This window comes from Anas acuta, chromosome 5 (genome assembly GCF_963932015.1).
Source record: "Anas acuta chromosome 5, bAnaAcu1.1, whole genome shotgun sequence".
In the NCBI taxonomy this organism is placed as follows: Eukaryota; Metazoa; Chordata; class Aves; order Anseriformes; family Anatidae; genus Anas; species Anas acuta.
In genome coordinates this window covers 47,495,332-47,511,942 of record NC_088983.1, presented here as the reverse complement: position 1 = coordinate 47,511,942, position 16,611 = coordinate 47,495,332, and the positions used below count along the sequence as shown (strand labels likewise).

The window sequence follows — 16,611 nt, the reverse complement described above, 5'->3', positions numbered from 1 at the left end:
TCTGCTTCCAAACGTGTGGGTGCCTCTTGGGTTTCCTCAGATATTTTATGGACTGTTTTCAAAGATTTTTATAAAATCAGGCCAACAATGTCTGAATCCCCTACCACATCAGTGAAAAATTGGACCGTGTTTCAGAGTCATGTAAATTCCTTCTATAAGAAACATTTACATTTTACTAAGTGAAAATTTAGCAGACCACTTCATGGGTGAATTCATCCCTGGTTTGTCTCCCTCGTTACAGTACAGTTACCACAGGGATGGGTTGACTAATAGGTTACCACTAATTAACAGAAAAATGAGTAGCATGTATAACTGAACATTACAAAGGTTTCTTCCAGGATTGCCATGGCACGTTCAGATAGTCGATAAGATACTTCATTCTTACCGTTCCTGTATTTTCATGACAACTTATCTGTAACTTATCAAAACCTGAAGACCGGTTTATGTTTCTTTATTGTATTATTATATGGAACAGTAAGTATAATAAAGTAATCTCCTAACTGTTCTCCTTGACTTCTCATATTCATTGCTCTTAGGTTTTCTTGCACATAAATACAACAACTTTCGTATCTAAGGTCCTAGTAATTTAAACATAGTCCACTTCTTTCTTGGCAAAATATTCTTTGCAGTTAGGACTTGATTAGGCTGGAAAATATTAAAAATATGTTGACTAATGCACTGTTAAAAATACAGAAAGTGTAACATTTAAATAATGATAGATAATTCATGGTCTAGTATAGGATTAACTATGATCTTCTGATGGGATTTTAAATATGGGCTCTTTATTTGCCTTGAATGGTTGTTCATGGTTCACAGTTGTAACCACAGCTGATACAGCAGTTAAAAAGATGCTGTTCTACAAAGCTACCCCTATCGCCTAACAGGCAAGTTACTCAAAATGGTGGGGTAAAATTATGTCTTCACTGAAGTCTGCCTGAACTTCATCGATTTGGAGGAGGGGAACATTTCTTTTTTGTAGAGAACAATGTACTCATTCAATCTGAAAGCTATGTAGTTTTTTCAAAGTGTTTTTTTTAGCCAAGTAAAAGTATCCTAAAGGACAAAAAATGTCTTTGACCCTGGGCAAGAATTAGTGACATTGATAACTGTCATGTTTGAGGTCTTAAGGAAAGCAATGAAAATTCAAAATTTGCTAGTGTTTCATTCTTTTAAGCTAAAAGACTCATGCAGCAAGAATCTGTAAATGACACTCAACCAAGGAAAAGCTTTCTGAACAGCTGATGTGAAACTTGAAAAGAGGCAATGTAACAAATGTAATGCAGGGGGCAGGGGGAAGTGCTTTCATTCCAGTTCAGGAACATCTGGTTTATTGCAACAATAACTACTGTAATTATATCACTGTTGGAAAAGCTGCTCTAGGTTAGGTTAAGTTTGTGGGTTTCTATAATAAACACTGCTTTGGAGGAGTGGGGGTTCAGTATTTCAGCCATGTCAGATCACACTGAACTGAACTATGATTTGAGGCAAAAATAACAAAATATGGAAAACATAAAAGCATTGTTTCTAACCATATATTTCTTGAGATATACTCTTGGTTTATTCCTCATTATAGCAAGTGGAGGGTATGCCAAAGAAGCAAATTGTTGGATGACTGACCATATTTCACTGATAAAAACTAAAAAAGTAATTTTTTTGTCAGTTGGAAATAGGCTTGTTAATACATTATGGTAATGTACATGGCTGTAATAAATAAACAAGCAACCCGCAAAGGACATTAAGTACCATTATTGTCACTTCACATACAGGGTCAGATAGCAGCTTAATGGCAGAGGGTCTCCTAGTAAGAATACAGTGGATTTTTCCAGATGAGTGCCTGTGTGATAGGACTTACTGCCTAGCCACCATATTATTTAACTAGTCATTCAAAATGAAGTATCTCAACTACAGTACGATGCTTTTCTATCTAATGGGAAATTTGAGTCTCCACCAACCCTTTACTACAGCAGAACCAACTTAATTCTCTCAGTTGCCAAGTGTATTTCCTGCATACTATGCAGCAGCAAGAAACAACTCTCTTTTCTAGGCAACAGGGTACATTTACTGACCTCAGCACCAGTAGTGTTCACAGCAGTACCATGGCTGCACTCAGATCTGCGATGGGCCAGATGTTGCATGTGAAAATTTTCTCATAAACTGCAAAATACAAACAAACCACTTTTTATTCTACTGTTAGGGCATGCTTAGTCTATAGTGTCTCTAAAAATGCTGTAAGTCTATACAACTTCAGTGTACTAACAATATATAAAAAAGAATGGGTCAACATCTTCCTGACAAGGGGAATAGGAACGTTATTGCAAATATATGAATACCCATTAAAATGCTTTGTTTTTATAGCAAGGTCCAAAACAGCTTCAGACTTCTGGGAATTTAAGAATGATGAAGAAAGAGATAATTTAATATTGTAGTTTGCTTCTCCATCTCATGATATGAAGTTGTGTGCTGCCATTTGTTCAGATTCACACGTTTGTAGACAATAGATCAAACGGAATTTGCAAGTTACATGTATGCATCACTTTAACAATTGGCCTATGTCTTGCATGCTTACACTGGCAAAATATTACATAAGCAAGAATCAACTTATATTACACATGCAAATGTGGGGTTATATGTGCAGAAAATTTGTTTTATAAATGCAGGTTTAATATTATCTTTAGTTCTATCTCTACACATTCTATTTCTACAAGCTCAGTCCTTGGAATTGAAATGAAGCCTGTACTTCACTACAGGCAGAATAAAATGCCAGAATATCACAGACTGTTTTTCTGGGTGTCTTTTTATTCTACCGGAAAAGTTCAAATTAATGGAGTGTAAATTGCATCACATAAATGGAAACTAAACCCTGTTGAAGGCAGACCAGTGAAAACATACTATAATTTTCAAAGCAACATAGTAGAGAAAATAACAAAGTTGTTTTAAAGTTCCAACAAAAACAGATTGATTGCTATTTATGATTTACTCTATCTGAATTCCCCAAGCCATTATGGAATTTAGTGCTAGACTCATCAGTCATACAAATAGTTTTTTTCTTTGGTAAGGTTTTTTTTTTTTTTTTTGGTAAGGTCTATAACTTTTCTATATATTATATATATAGATATATATTTCATACACAGCCATACCACTGTGATGTATGTACATGCATACATACATCTACATCTTTTGGGGGAGATGAATCACAGATTTTTTTTTCAAATACAATGAACCACAAACAGAAAAATATCTCTGACTTGAAAAAATATTATTTCTCACCTGTCTCTCATCTCATCACCAGTTTTGAAATGCTGGCCAGGGGGCTGCTAAAATTTTGTAACATTTAAAATATATATATATTATATACTCATATCATAAATACTTTCATTTTATATATGCTTCTGATTTTATTTCATGGGCTTTGACTACACTCATTGACTCAAATGGCTTAATTCCGTGTGATTATGTTCCAAACAGTTTGGATATCAGATTTACAAATGGAAGAACAGATCATCAACTGATATCAGGGACTGCAGAGCAATTTACATGAGCTGAACTATGGGAGAGGTTGTTCAAAATACGAATAGTCTGGTGGTGAAACCACTTGAGGCACAAGCTTGAAGCTTGCTCTACACTCATGCTAAATGGCACCCACAACACTGATCTGGTCCTTCAGACAGAAAAAGTCAAAAGTAAACAGTTTGCAAGCTGCTGGCAACAGCACTGGGCATGCCTTAAACATGCTAGCTTTAAAACGCTACCTGGAAGTAGGATGAACCCTTCACCTTTTTTTTTTTTTTTTATATGTTAAAATATCTACATCTCTGCTCCTGCCTGCCGAGACACTGAATTTTGGAAGACGCTGACTATTGCCTGGATTACGCTAAGTGTCCTCAAATGCCTTTCTTGTCAATGGCTCTAGATACCTTCCAGAACCTTTCCAGCACCAGGCATTCATTCATTCAAAAAGAAAAGAAGTTAAATTATTGCAGAGTTTTCTGAGTTTTCTTCAGTTTACCTGGTGTCAGAAACTTGCAGCACTTAGCATTTAGACCTGCAAAATACTGAACTTTGTCTTCTTTTACATGAAAATGGAGCAGGGCTATACTGTATAAGCCACGCCTTGCATGATTCAACATATAGACCAAAAGAGTAATGATTTTTTTTTTCTTTTAATTATCAGGAAACAAAGAACAAAACTGAATATCAAATAGTGGACTGAAACATGATTTAAAATAAGTGCTGAAAATCTGAAGATATAATTTCCAATTGTCTCTTTGTTTTTTTCCTCTCTGCTTTTATAGTGTCTCATTAGTACATCTAGACAGCAGACAAATGTGCTTGTGGTAGGCTGACTTCCTCCCATGGTACTCCTAAGTCACTACTGATTGCTTCAAGCGCTTTCCATCTCTACTAAGCTCATCCCAGAACTGCATGTGCTGAGGATGGGGCAAGGTCTTTTCCAGTCTTGGGTCCCATGCCGCGTTAGAGTGAGCGATATTTACTGGCACTGGCTGCTTATGAGCAGCAAGTGCAGTAAAATTATGCATGGCAAAGGGCAGCACCTGGACCCCTGAGACATTCTTGTTTCCCCTGTAGATAGCACCGGAGATGACACCCTTGAGCCCTAAGGGATTATTCAGTTCAGGACTTCTCTCTTTTTTAAATGCTTATATTGAAGGGGAAGCTCTGTTTTCTGAGAATAGACAAAATGAGAAGTTTGTAAGTGAGGCAAGGAGGTCTACCAAACAGAGCAGAAATCTTGGATATTTGCAGTGATATTATGAAGCTTAAAAGCAGTTTTCTGCCACTTGTAAGATATGACATAAATATGAATGAGAACTATAAGATACACACAGAGTAAAAAAAAGAGAGAGAATACTAGTTCCACTTCTATAATGTTCTGAGCACTCTCACATCTAGTCCTTGACCCCTTTTTTTTTTTTTTTTTTTATTCTGAATGGCCTTGTTGTGATTACAAGAGCTGGTTGTACTTCAGAGACTGTATCATTCACAGAAGTGCTGAAACTCTTTTCTGCATGAAGGCAAAATATCTTCACATTAAGATAACCTAGGTTTTGTGGAAGCATTCAGAGATATGCATTCTGGTATTGAGACTTTGTTCACTGATGATAGTGCAGAAGTTCTACTAGAAGCTAGGGAGGCAGAGACTTGCAACACAAACCTGAGAAAACATATGTCCTAACGATAAGAAATTCTGTAGTAGTCATTGCATGTGCATTATGGTAAGTGTTTTTTTCTGACTTTGTTCTGCAACTTCAAAAAAAAAAACACTTTCATGAGAGATGAATGTGTTCTGCATTCAACACCACTTGCATTTTATAGTCTGGTCTTCTCACTACAGGTCAAAAACCAGAGACAAACACAAAGCATAAACGTCAGACCGTGAAATATGAAACACTCCAAAACTCCAAGTTCAGATAAAGAGTCTAACCATTCAAAGCTGAATGTCACAGCAAAACAATGTGAGAATTTGTGAAGCATTTGTATGAAGGCAAGGGCTGTACGTAGGTTTCAGGTCTATGTAAGGCAAGTGGTTGGTAAGAGAAACACATCTGAAGTTTGGACTGTTCAGAGTCAGAGTTAAAAATGGAAAATATTGGGAACAATTAGACACTGAGTTTTTACAGATGATCATCAGAGGGCTATTGAGAACAGATGTTTCCGTAATCATGACACAGTGGAAGAATTCTTAGTGTTCAATGTCCTTCAACTCTGCATTTCCTGCATGGTAAGATATACGCTGCGTATCAAGAATTACTAGGGTAGACTACAGCACAGAACATTTAGGAACTCATCTCAGAGCCTGGTAGAAAGTTGGTTTCACAGGCAGACATTTTAATATTTATCTTACATAAATGGAGCCACTAGAGAAACAGCAACCATAAAGGTTACAAACCCAAACAGTCTCTTTAAAACCCCATTTTCAGACCAGTAAATAGGTTCTAGGTGCAAGACCTAGACTCCATCTCCCCTCTGGAAGTAGAAACGAAGAATGCTTTGCTGATTTCTACTCAGACCTTTAGATGAAACCTCTCAGGCCATGGTTACACAGCTACTTAATTCCAGCAGGAATCCACAATGCCAACAAAATGCACAGTCCTGTCACTCCTCCCTGCTTCCCCACAAAGTCCCTCCACATGGCCAGTTGCTCATTCTTGTGTTAATTATTGGGTGGTGAGAGCAGACCAGTGCTCTCCCTGAAAATGATACCAGCAACAAAGCAATTAGTTTTCATTGTGGGATCCGTGCCCCATCAGCCTCCCCATGGGACTGTCTGAGAGAGCAGCAGGAACAGGCTCCCCGGGGCAGAGCACGTTGGGGCTCTCAGCAATGGCTCAGGCTGCCGTAAGACTTCAGTGACTGTTCAACTTTGCCTTCATCCATCATGTGTTTGTCTCACTGTGTTGGACACACTGAATTTTCCTGTCCAAGACTGTTTGATACTGAGGCGCATCTTTTCCTGCATCTCCCAGCATTTTCATTCCAGAGCACTACCTAGCATCACTGTAACCATGTGCTAAATTAAAGTTACATCTGTGCAGCTGACTTTTTTTTTTTTTTTCATGGTTTGTCTTTTTCTTCCACTCCTTCCTCCAATTCAGAAATCTCACTCTTGTGGCCTCCAGAGAAAAACCCACAGGGGAGAGGCTCATTTTCCCTTCTTCAGAAAACTCAATGTCCTTTCAGTGCTCTCCCATGGTGCATCGGCCTTTACTCTCCGGCCCGAGCCCTTCCGAGGCTGCCGGTCACCCTGGAAGAGCTTTCCCACATGCTGTATTGTCAGGGGACTGCCTGACCGTGGTCAGTGGTTTCTGCCTGTCTATATGTGGGTGGAGAGGGGCAGAGGGGCCACACCAGAGCAGAGCAGAACAACTGCAGGGGGGAGGCCTGGGGACAGCTGGGGTTTGTGGGTGAGGAGCTGCTGACCTGCCAGGAGCTGGGGTCTGTGCAGACCTATATCAATAAAGGCATTAAAAATAGAGAAAGTAACGGCTTCCTAAATTGCAGACCTTGGTTTGCGGAGAGAGGTTTTGTCTTTTCCAGACTCGTGCACGTAAAGTTTGTCATCTGTCCACATCTGCTGCATTTGCTTGGTGAGTATGTAGTGACAGGATACTTGACCTGGGAAACTACTGATACAGAAACTTCAGGTGTTTTCTCACCTGCACCACGTTGATAGCACTGCCTTTACATACCAGCTGCTGGGGTGGTTTTGAGCCCCCTGGCCTTGTTTCTCACAACTAAACCTAGGGTGGAGAGATGTTACTGAAAATAACAAGTGATACCAAACTTGAAATTCAGACACAGCTTTCCCCATACTTCAGGTAAGTTTGGGCTATGGTTTGGATCCATCTCACTTGTGCAGTTGTGACATTCTGTGTTGCTGACAGTCTGCCCACACCAGCAGTGGCACAAAAGGTAAAAAATAGCCTCACTAGCACAGCATCACCCTACTTGGTAATGGGGATTATTTTGTGTAAAGGCTAGCACGTTAAACTTGCACCCAGCCATCCATATGTTACCTGAACAAGACACCAAACACGACGCAAGGTTGCAAGAGTCAGATTTCCATGGTCCGTAACTAACTGAAAGATAAAGCAGGCTTGCAGCCTGGGATTTTTGTTTTGTTCTCTGTGTGTGTGCATGTGTGCTTGTGTGTTTATGCCAGCTTCATCCAAACGACGGCTGGCAATACTTCCTGATTTTGTAGTTGAGATATATAAATACAGCACGATTGAGATAGTATCTGGTAATGTAATACTTTTTCTTCCCTAGGCATTGACAGGAGTTGGTTCTTAACTACCCTACAAGTTCAGACCTACGCAAGAACCCCCAAAGTGCAGCCACACACTACTTGCAGCAGAAGCTGCTCCAACTGGGCTTGGTTTTTTAAGTTGCTCAGCAGCAAATGCTAATGCTCATCTCTCATCAAGGTCAACAGAGACGAGGAACATGCAGCATCGTTTAGAGGTACGAAGTATCTCAGAAGGTCCACTTCTGTGGTTGATTCAGGTTCAAATCAAGGCTATTGATATTGTCTTTAAGTCAATACCTTAGACCCTCGGTCACGAGAGGTTAGATAAGATTAAAGAACTAGATTTTTTTAATCTATTGAATATTAAAAATGGCCACTTCTGGCTTTTCATTCACACCATCTGTTGCTAGCAGGTTGTATCTGCAGTTTCAGGACAGATTAATAATTGTTCCTGATTTTTGCACACCAAGAGGTTAAAAATAAATCTTTAGCCACACAGAAAAGTCCCCAGCCATTGATTTCTCTAAGATATTTTGGCAACATGAAAAGAAAATATACCGTATGAGCCTTCCTAGAATTATTTCTCCCTGCCACATGTGATATAAATAAAACAAACCTCAAGAATCTGGCTTAGAATATGGAATAACATTATGCTACAGTCATTTCTGCTGTGTTTACCACAGCAAATGTTGAATTACAGGCGTCACTGTACATAATATTTAAATATTTCAATGATACACAGAGCTCTCAACACTCTTGTTTCTTTCCCATGTTCACAACAATTTGCCAGCAACATTTGAGAACAGAGCAGTCATTTTATTGCAACCTCTTTGTGTTAAGAAATGTGTGTACCCGCTACACAGCTGTATCCAAGACTAAGCATAACCCCCTGCTTTAGCATCCTTGTCATGTTCTGGGGTGCAAAAGGATTAAGACAGTTCCAAGACGTCTGGCTGAAGGTTTCCCTGACCTAGAGGATCTGTGGTTGAGAGGCAGTGCTGTCAGGGCTTCTGAAAATGAATCACTGCCACAATTCCCAGTGGCCACAACTGTCTGTAGGAGTCTTCCTCCTGGTACGTCTCGGTGCAGCCCTACTGCTGCCACGCATTCAGCCAAGCAATACAGACTGAGGAAGTAGAAATTCAATGTGTGTTAGGCTAATACGACTCTGTTAAATTTCTGCTTTGAGAATAGTCTGTCTAAACAAAAGTCCCACCCAAGGAGAGAATGAAAACTGAGCGAGAATAAAGAAGGGAGCCTGCAGAAACTTTCAGTTATCCAAAATACAAGAATGAAGATAACCGCAAAACTGCTAGATGAGAACAGTGCAAGTATCACAGATGACCTCTTAAAATGCAGATGTTTTAATATAAAAATAGCAAAAAAGGGACAGACTAAAATAAAGTAAAACAGCTACATGAAATAGATATGGGCGTTTAAAAATGTTTCATTAAGCATCAGTGACTTTTAACAGGATTTTGAAGTGCATGTAGGAATTGGACTTTTAGACATGACATTGATTTTTTTTAACAAGTTCTGCCTACAGTAATTTATTCCTTTCATAAAGTTCTGTCTTGCTGGCTACTATAGCCAAACTTTTCAAGAGAGTAGTTGGCAAATAAATGTAGAGTGCTGAACACATCTGAAAATGCGGTCATTGTAAGGTGCCCAACTGGAAGTTGAGCTCTTCTGGCCAGTGAGTTTTGTATAAAGTGAAACTTTTCTTCATAATCCAAATATTCAGTGCAACTCCCCATAGGGCAATGGGGAGTAATTATGCATCTGAGAGTATCCACGGGAGGGTGCTGTGGCAGGGAGGAGGAGAGAGCATAGTCACAAGCCTTTGAGTCCAATTTAGAGGTGGGGAGCAGCCACTTCCTCCAGCCTCCCTCTTCTTCCAGCCTTCTCCTGAGCCCTGGCTGTTTCCAGGTCTTGCTGGAGCCTCAGGCTCAGGCTTTAGCCTCTCCCCAGTGTGGAAAAGTCACTGGGAGGGCTGCACTGTGACAGGAACTGAAGCCAGCCGAGGGAAGGACTGGGATTATTGCCGGCAGCACAAATAGGAGCATTATATAAAGCAGTGTTGACTGGAAATGCGTTCAGTAGAGTTTAATGAAGAGCAAGGGAGGAACACGTTGACTGGCTAGTACAAGGGATGAGGGTGGGCGTTAGCAGGGATTAAGCAGTCAGTTGAAAAGTCCTTATTTGTTGGATGGGAGGCAGCAGGAATGAGAAAACAGAATATTTTCTTCTGAGCCAAAAGATGATTTTCATGTAGATCTTCCTCAGCCTTTATTTCTTGATGAGTTTGTGAGATGCTTCTGAATCTATGACTTGGGGGGCCCAGATTCCTACAGAAAATCAGACATACACTTAGTCTCTACTTTGGGCTGCTATTTTTCCTTTGTGGTTATCCAAGAGTTCATCTGAAGGTCAAAGAGCTTAGATTAAGATTACAGAAATGACCTTCATAATATTTTGGAGAAGTATGGTCACCTTCATTTTAATTAATGGCTTCCCAACTCGTCCCCTATCACAGACAGATTCAGTATCACAGCAAGGAAAGGATCCAGGAATCCCACCACATGCTCTCCTCGCTAGCAGGACACCCCGCTGCCACATGACTTCCTTGTGGCTGGGACACAGTGGACAAGGGATGTTTTTTTCTCCCTGGAAGCCAGGCAGTAGCAGTGTCTACTGACAGCATGCATGATCAGATCACTCTGTGGTCAAAATAGGAAACATTATTCATTCTTCTTCTGGGACTGCAGCAAATCCTTGTGCAAGAAAAAATGCTGTCAGCTAGAAAAAAAAGTATGCTTCAAATAAAGCTAAATGGTTTAATTAAACACTAGATTAACTCTTCCCAAAGCCACTAGCTAAAACACCACAAGCATATGCAAATGAAGGATGTTTGTGGATGGACCTACACAACCTTTTTCACAACCTTTTATATAACGTTAGTGCAGGCTTAGACAAAAAGTAGTCTTGTTCTTTTCAAGCCAGCATGAAGTACAGCCAGGAAGCATTAGTCATCAGAGATATTTGGTAGTTGTAGTTTGGAACCCCAACTGGAGTGTTTGCTTTGTACAGTTTGCTTTGTAAAAGCTCAAAAATCTAAATCAAGAATTGGCCGCTATCTTGCTCAAAACATATTTCCTCTCAAATAGCTTTTGACTAAACTATCGCTATTAGAAGAAATTTTCTTTTTTACGCACTTACAACACAAAATAAATGCCAAAGAAGCAACCCTTCCCTCTTCCCCAGGGAACTGTAACAACATTTTTTCAGTAACATTTTGCAAGATTTCATATTAAAATATATTCTGAATTGTGTTTTAATGGAAAAAAAATAATTATAATTTTTGTAACCAAAATAGAACAGATGTAAAATATTTTTAGAAGGTTTTTACCTTCAAGACTGAAACTCTGTCATAGGTTAGTCTGAAATAACACATTTGAGGATTTTGTGAAACAATACATGGCTTTCTTCAGTTATTGGCCATTCACAGCAATTCATCCATCCCATATATTTCTGTGTTCTGGTCATTTTTGTTATTGCCAGAGCTTTGGCATAATAAACAGTATTTTTGCAGACAAGAAGGATTTGATTCTGCAATCAAGATGATTTTCTGTAAAGCATTTAAGAAGTACAAATGGTTATGTGTACTTTGAATTCTTGAAATGAATCATGGAAAACTAACATAATAACGTGCTGTTAGTAAGTGCTATACTGCTACAGTTGCTTTAAAAATGAAGAAGAAATCTGAGGTAGTGAAATAAATCTTCAGCTGGTACAAATCAGCACAGCCCTATTGAACTGACGAGAGCTACATCGACTTAAACAAACTGAGGTTTTGATATGGTCAGCGTTTCGCCATACAGAATAAACTGCAGCATGGGATGGTGAAATAACAGGATTCGCCCTGAAATCCTGATGTAAGCATGGCCTGCACTCTTAAAGATCTCTTCAAGAAGGCCTTTCAAGCACGATACACACTGTGGAAAACAGAGAAGGTACGATGATGATGGCTAAAGGGCAATCTCGGTGTTCCTGGTGCAACAAAGGAGATGGATGTGAATCAGTATAACTCTAAGACACCACGTGCTGGAGCAGGTACCGATGCCCCTGGGTGAGCACTGACTTGAGATGGAGCTGAAGCACAAGCCAACCTGCTTTCTCTAAGCTCCCTGCTGCTCTTTGCCTCCTCCTATCCACGCGGCCTTCTTCTTTGTTGGCACACCTATTTATGCACACAGATGGTCATCTGCCCCAGAAAACTGAGTAGGGTTTAAGCTAACCTGGTGGAAGATTGCTTGGCTTTAACATGGCTCAGCTTCCCGCTTCAGCCTGTAACACTGCTGGCAAAGGTAGGGGTGGTGTGGTGGCATCTAGGACAGCTTCTCTTGGTGGGAACACCAGTGATTCTGATTTAATGGCTTTACAAAAGTAATGCCTTAGGAAGAAGAAATCCCATGTCCTCCAGACTAATTCTCTGACTTGTCAGTATTCAGGATAAAACAGAATAGAGTGTGCTAGGAGCAGAAAACAGTGAGCCTGAGGAAGTATGCCTTTAGAGTTATTTATTGTTAGCTTTTCCACTGTACTCCTTGCTCCCTAGGTTAGTCACTTACTGCATCAGGAAGAAGTCTGTTCTACCTGGGCCTTGGTACAGGGGAATAATATTGTGGCTATCTATGGAGGTAACCCTTTGGAAAAACTCCTGCTGACTTCAGTGGTGCAGGACTGGGTCCCCTGTATTGCTCAGGACTGCGCACCCCCTGCTTATTCATCCAGCAGCTCACACCTCTGAGTGCCACATCAGATCTGTAGAGGTGTTCAAAGCAGCTCACAGGATTTGCTCCTCGTGGCCCTAAATGACTCCTCTGAAACAGATCCCTCCTGATTGCTACACAGCACGTGGTGTAAGCTAGCAAAATACTGGTTCAACCTCTCCCAGTGGGGCAGATTTTTCAGTATGTGATCTCCTCCCATTGCTGGCGAGCAAAACACAGATGTGTTACCTCAAAGGCGGATCTGCCTTAAGCATCACAAAATAACACCAACCCATGAGAAGCGAGACTTCAGAGGAGGTCAATTTAATTCAGGTCATAACAGGTATGTTATTCCCAACTGTGCAAGCTTCTGTTTCAAGAGTTAATTTGCTTAAAGAGAAAAATTATTTTAATCACAGATGCACCCTTGTCAGGCATGTTGCCTCTAACATGTTCAGGATTTTGAGGAATTTCATAACAGTGCTCTTACATCATTGCATCCTGATACAATGTTAACCATTGTGAGATAAAGCCTGGACTTTTTGCATTTGCATAAAGCATGTAGCTTCCTTTTCTATTAGCCAAAGTTTTCCTTTTTCAACTATGAATATTTCAAATTATGCGCTTTTTTTTTTTCTTTTTTTTTTTTTTTTTTTTTTTCCCTGGGGAATGACAAAAACATCTGTTTTAGGAAAAACAATGCTGCTTTTAAGTGACACCAGAGCAGGGTGGTTGGATGCTACCTATTCACAAGTTATCACCCTGACATAGTCAAGACAAAGCAGAGGGCACCGGAGAGGTACGATGCTTCCTGCACTGTTCCCTGCTTCGTGGTAGGTCAGCATGTGATATGTGGACAGCTTCGATTAGACACCACTAAGTTCCAGCAAATCAATAACTACCCTTGTGGACTCCGATTGAAGAAGCACAACAGCAATGACCAGAATAAATAAAAAATATATGTATCAGATAATAGTTATTTATATGATTGACATTCTGCTTCAGTGTATTCACACAAAGACCTCTCTCTCTGCCTGACATGCAGGCGCTGCATTCCCAACGCATTCTTGCAGCCTACACCACATAGCCGAACAATAGCGAGCCTTCTTTCATTTTCCTGCCTAGTTTCTGTGAACAGCACTCTGTTGACAACCAAGTCTGTTCTCACTCCTGAAGAATTCCAAAAATTGAACGATATAAGGACAGCCTGTGACTTTCAGGAGGCATCTTAAAGCATCCTATTTTTAAAATTGTGGTTTGATGCTTCTTTTTCTGTTTTGTTTCTGTTTCAGAGGAAACCTACAAAAATGCAGTTACACTACAAACCAGTCCTCAGATGAGAGAGCTGCTCTGAATACAGCACCACTAATAGCACTAAAATGCAAATACGCGGGTGACTTTCTCTCTTTGACCATTTTAGAACAGATTTTCTCCTCTAAACATTAAGGTTCACAACGAGTGCCAAGCTGACAGACCCTGTGCAATTGAAATATTTGGTGCAGGAAAAATAGCTGCATGGACATTGGTTTGCTTTCCCTGCCAACCAGTCCCAAGACTGAAATGGCCAGGACACGTGTAAGATTAAAAAAGTCCAGCCTTTTTCCAAAAGTCAACACTCATTCCAACTCCCTCCCTTGCTCCTAAAGATTAATGACTTCTGGTCAGATGACAGCGATTTCATAAATAGGAGCAACATGCATAAAAGACCCAGATCTCCCTCCCCTTTGCCACACATCAGCAAACCACCTTCCCCAAGATAGCATAGCACTTAGTCTTGTGGCTGGCAGTGAACCAAATGAAAACAGAGGAGATGGGAAATCGCTGTGATGAGCTAGCTGGCGTGTTGTGCCTTTCTTTGGTTGCTGATGCACTGGGTAACACATCCCATAAACCAGAAGTGCTTTTCAATTCCTCACTGACAACACGCTCTCACAAAGTCACAGTGATAAGTAATGCTTTGTCATCTCCAGTGGCCTCCCACCCTGTGAGGACCACTGTGGCCTCTCAGCAGGACTTGAGGAATGCACCGTACCAAGACATGAAGCATTCAGGCCACAGGACATTTCAGCTGGTGTGGTATGACTGATCAGTGTCTTCACAGCAGCAATTCGCACTCCAAACACATGGATCTGACCTCTGCTCTCAGAAGTGATTTCCCATAGCATTACCAGCAAATTCACTCGGTTTGAAGTAGGCAGCCAGTATCTAAAATTGCATTTTGACTCATTAACATTTTAAGAAACTGAAAATCTAAGAAACAAAGGCTCGTAAATTAACAGGCACTTGAAATGCATAGAGAGGAGAGGAGAGGAGAGGAGAGGAGAGGAGAGGAGAGGAGAGGAGAGGAGAGGAGAGGAGAGGAGAGGAGAGGAGAGGAGAGGAGAGGAGAGGAGAGGAGAGGAGAGGAGAGGAGAGGAGAGGAGAGGAGAGGAGAGGAGAGGAGAGGAGAGGAGAGGAGAGGAGAGGAGAGGAGAGGAGAGGAGAGGAGAGGAGAGGAGAGGAGAGGAGAGGAGAGGAGAGGAGAGGAACTTGAAGTACCCTTTCCTAACAATGCTTATACAAAGCTTCATCATTGTCTGTATCTTTCCTCAGGATCTTATATATAAGGATGCCTTAAGGAAAGCCCTCTTAATTTAGGCCTGTTGTGTTTTTGGCTTCTGATTTCTCTGGGTGGATCTGGCAGTCAAGGCCAAAATGGAACATCAATGAACAAGTGTGCTGACGTCACTGAAAAATGAAAACAATTGCAATGTGACAATCAAAGGAAGGTGAAAGATCTAGTCCCAGGGCTTCCTGTTTCAGCTGAGAGTTTATTCAGATGGCCTCCAGATAATCTAAGCCAGAGAGAGGACACACGGACTTATTATGGTGTTTATTCTCTCGACTTTGTTAGCTGTCAAATGCAAGAATGATCTATCCAGGATGCATTTGTGCTCTACCATTTCTACATATCGTTGGATTTAGGCCTTGATTTACGGTGTTGCAGTGGTAGAAGCAATATGGAGTTGAGAAAGAGTATAAGAAATGTGAACAAATGAGAAGCAAGAAATTTGTGTCTTAAGACATCTTTCATAACATAATTATGTACAGCATTTTTTCTATAGCAATTAAATATACCTAGTAATCAAATACACTGCCTTCCTTTAGACATCTCTAGTATCGTAAAAAGGGATTCAAACTCAATGAAAATTTAAGATTTCACTTAATAGTGCAAATAAATACATAATAGTGCAAAAGAACTTCAGTCTGCCTGAAAATCTGCCCCACAGCATGCTAAGCCTTTCCTGTAAAAAGTGGTTAGCTAGTTCAGCTAAGGCTACTTTGAACTGAGCAGTTAAAAGAAAATTAAACATCAAGACAGGGACAAATCATTTATATGGGAACCAGAAGTCAAAGTCAAGTCATTTAACCATTGCCAAAAACCTGGTTAGCTTATCTTCACTGCACGCGGATTAATAGCCTACGGCTCCAGCACTCGTATCTTCAGGGAGTCAAACTATTATCTCCACTGGAGCAAAATACAGGCTCCAGAGCTGGAAGTCAAGGTGGTATTAAGGTTTCCTTAAGATCTATGACGGATAAAGAGGACAGATACTAGCCTAGGTAAAGGAAAAAGAGAACAAGGCTTAAAGCAATAACAGCATTGGTTTACAGTATATGGACACCAGAAAGTTGACAGAATGTTTTGCCTGGCTTATTCTGCTGCATTTATCCCTGCTGTAGCTTCACTGAAACTTGTAACTAGCACCAAGAATTTGGGATTTCTAGCTCTAAAACCAATTTCCTTAAGCAACGCCAAAGAAACTCTTTGTTAAATGTAGCACTCATGGAACTACTAAGGGAATTTATCTCCTTTTCAACCTCCAAGAACTTGATGAACTTGGTAAATGCTAAAATTTGAACTGGTCAGAACTACCAGTATATGCTTGAAGTCTGTTTCTATCTTACCCACACACCTGCCCAGGAAGATCATATGCCAATATGTAAGGGTATTTTCAAAATGTAGTTCTCATTACAATGCTATTATGAAATTTATCTTCTTTGTTCATTGTGTTGCATGGATTTAGGTGT

At 40.3% G+C, this 16,611-nt stretch overlaps 2 long non-coding RNA genes across 4 annotated transcripts in view; one reads left to right on the top strand and one right to left on the bottom strand.

Moving 5' to 3' along the window:
• The window catches only part of LOC137857712 (uncharacterized), a 317,831-nt gene that overhangs the window by 44,970 nt on the left and 256,250 nt on the right, over positions 1 to 16,611 (bottom strand). Inside the window, exon 17 of the long non-coding RNA XR_011097242.1 lies at positions 2,067 to 2,154. This is a non-coding gene — a long non-coding RNA (uncharacterized lncRNA). The remainder of the gene's footprint in view (positions 1 to 2,066; positions 2,155 to 16,611) is intronic.
• The window catches only part of LOC137857713 (uncharacterized), a 55,887-nt gene that overhangs the window by 31,331 nt on the left and 7,945 nt on the right, over positions 1 to 16,611 (top strand). For all 3 annotated transcript variants that reach the window (XR_011097244.1, XR_011097243.1, XR_011097245.1), the window contains one exon: positions 7,789 to 7,983. This is a non-coding gene — a long non-coding RNA (uncharacterized lncRNA). The remainder of the gene's footprint in view (positions 1 to 7,788; positions 7,984 to 16,611) is intronic.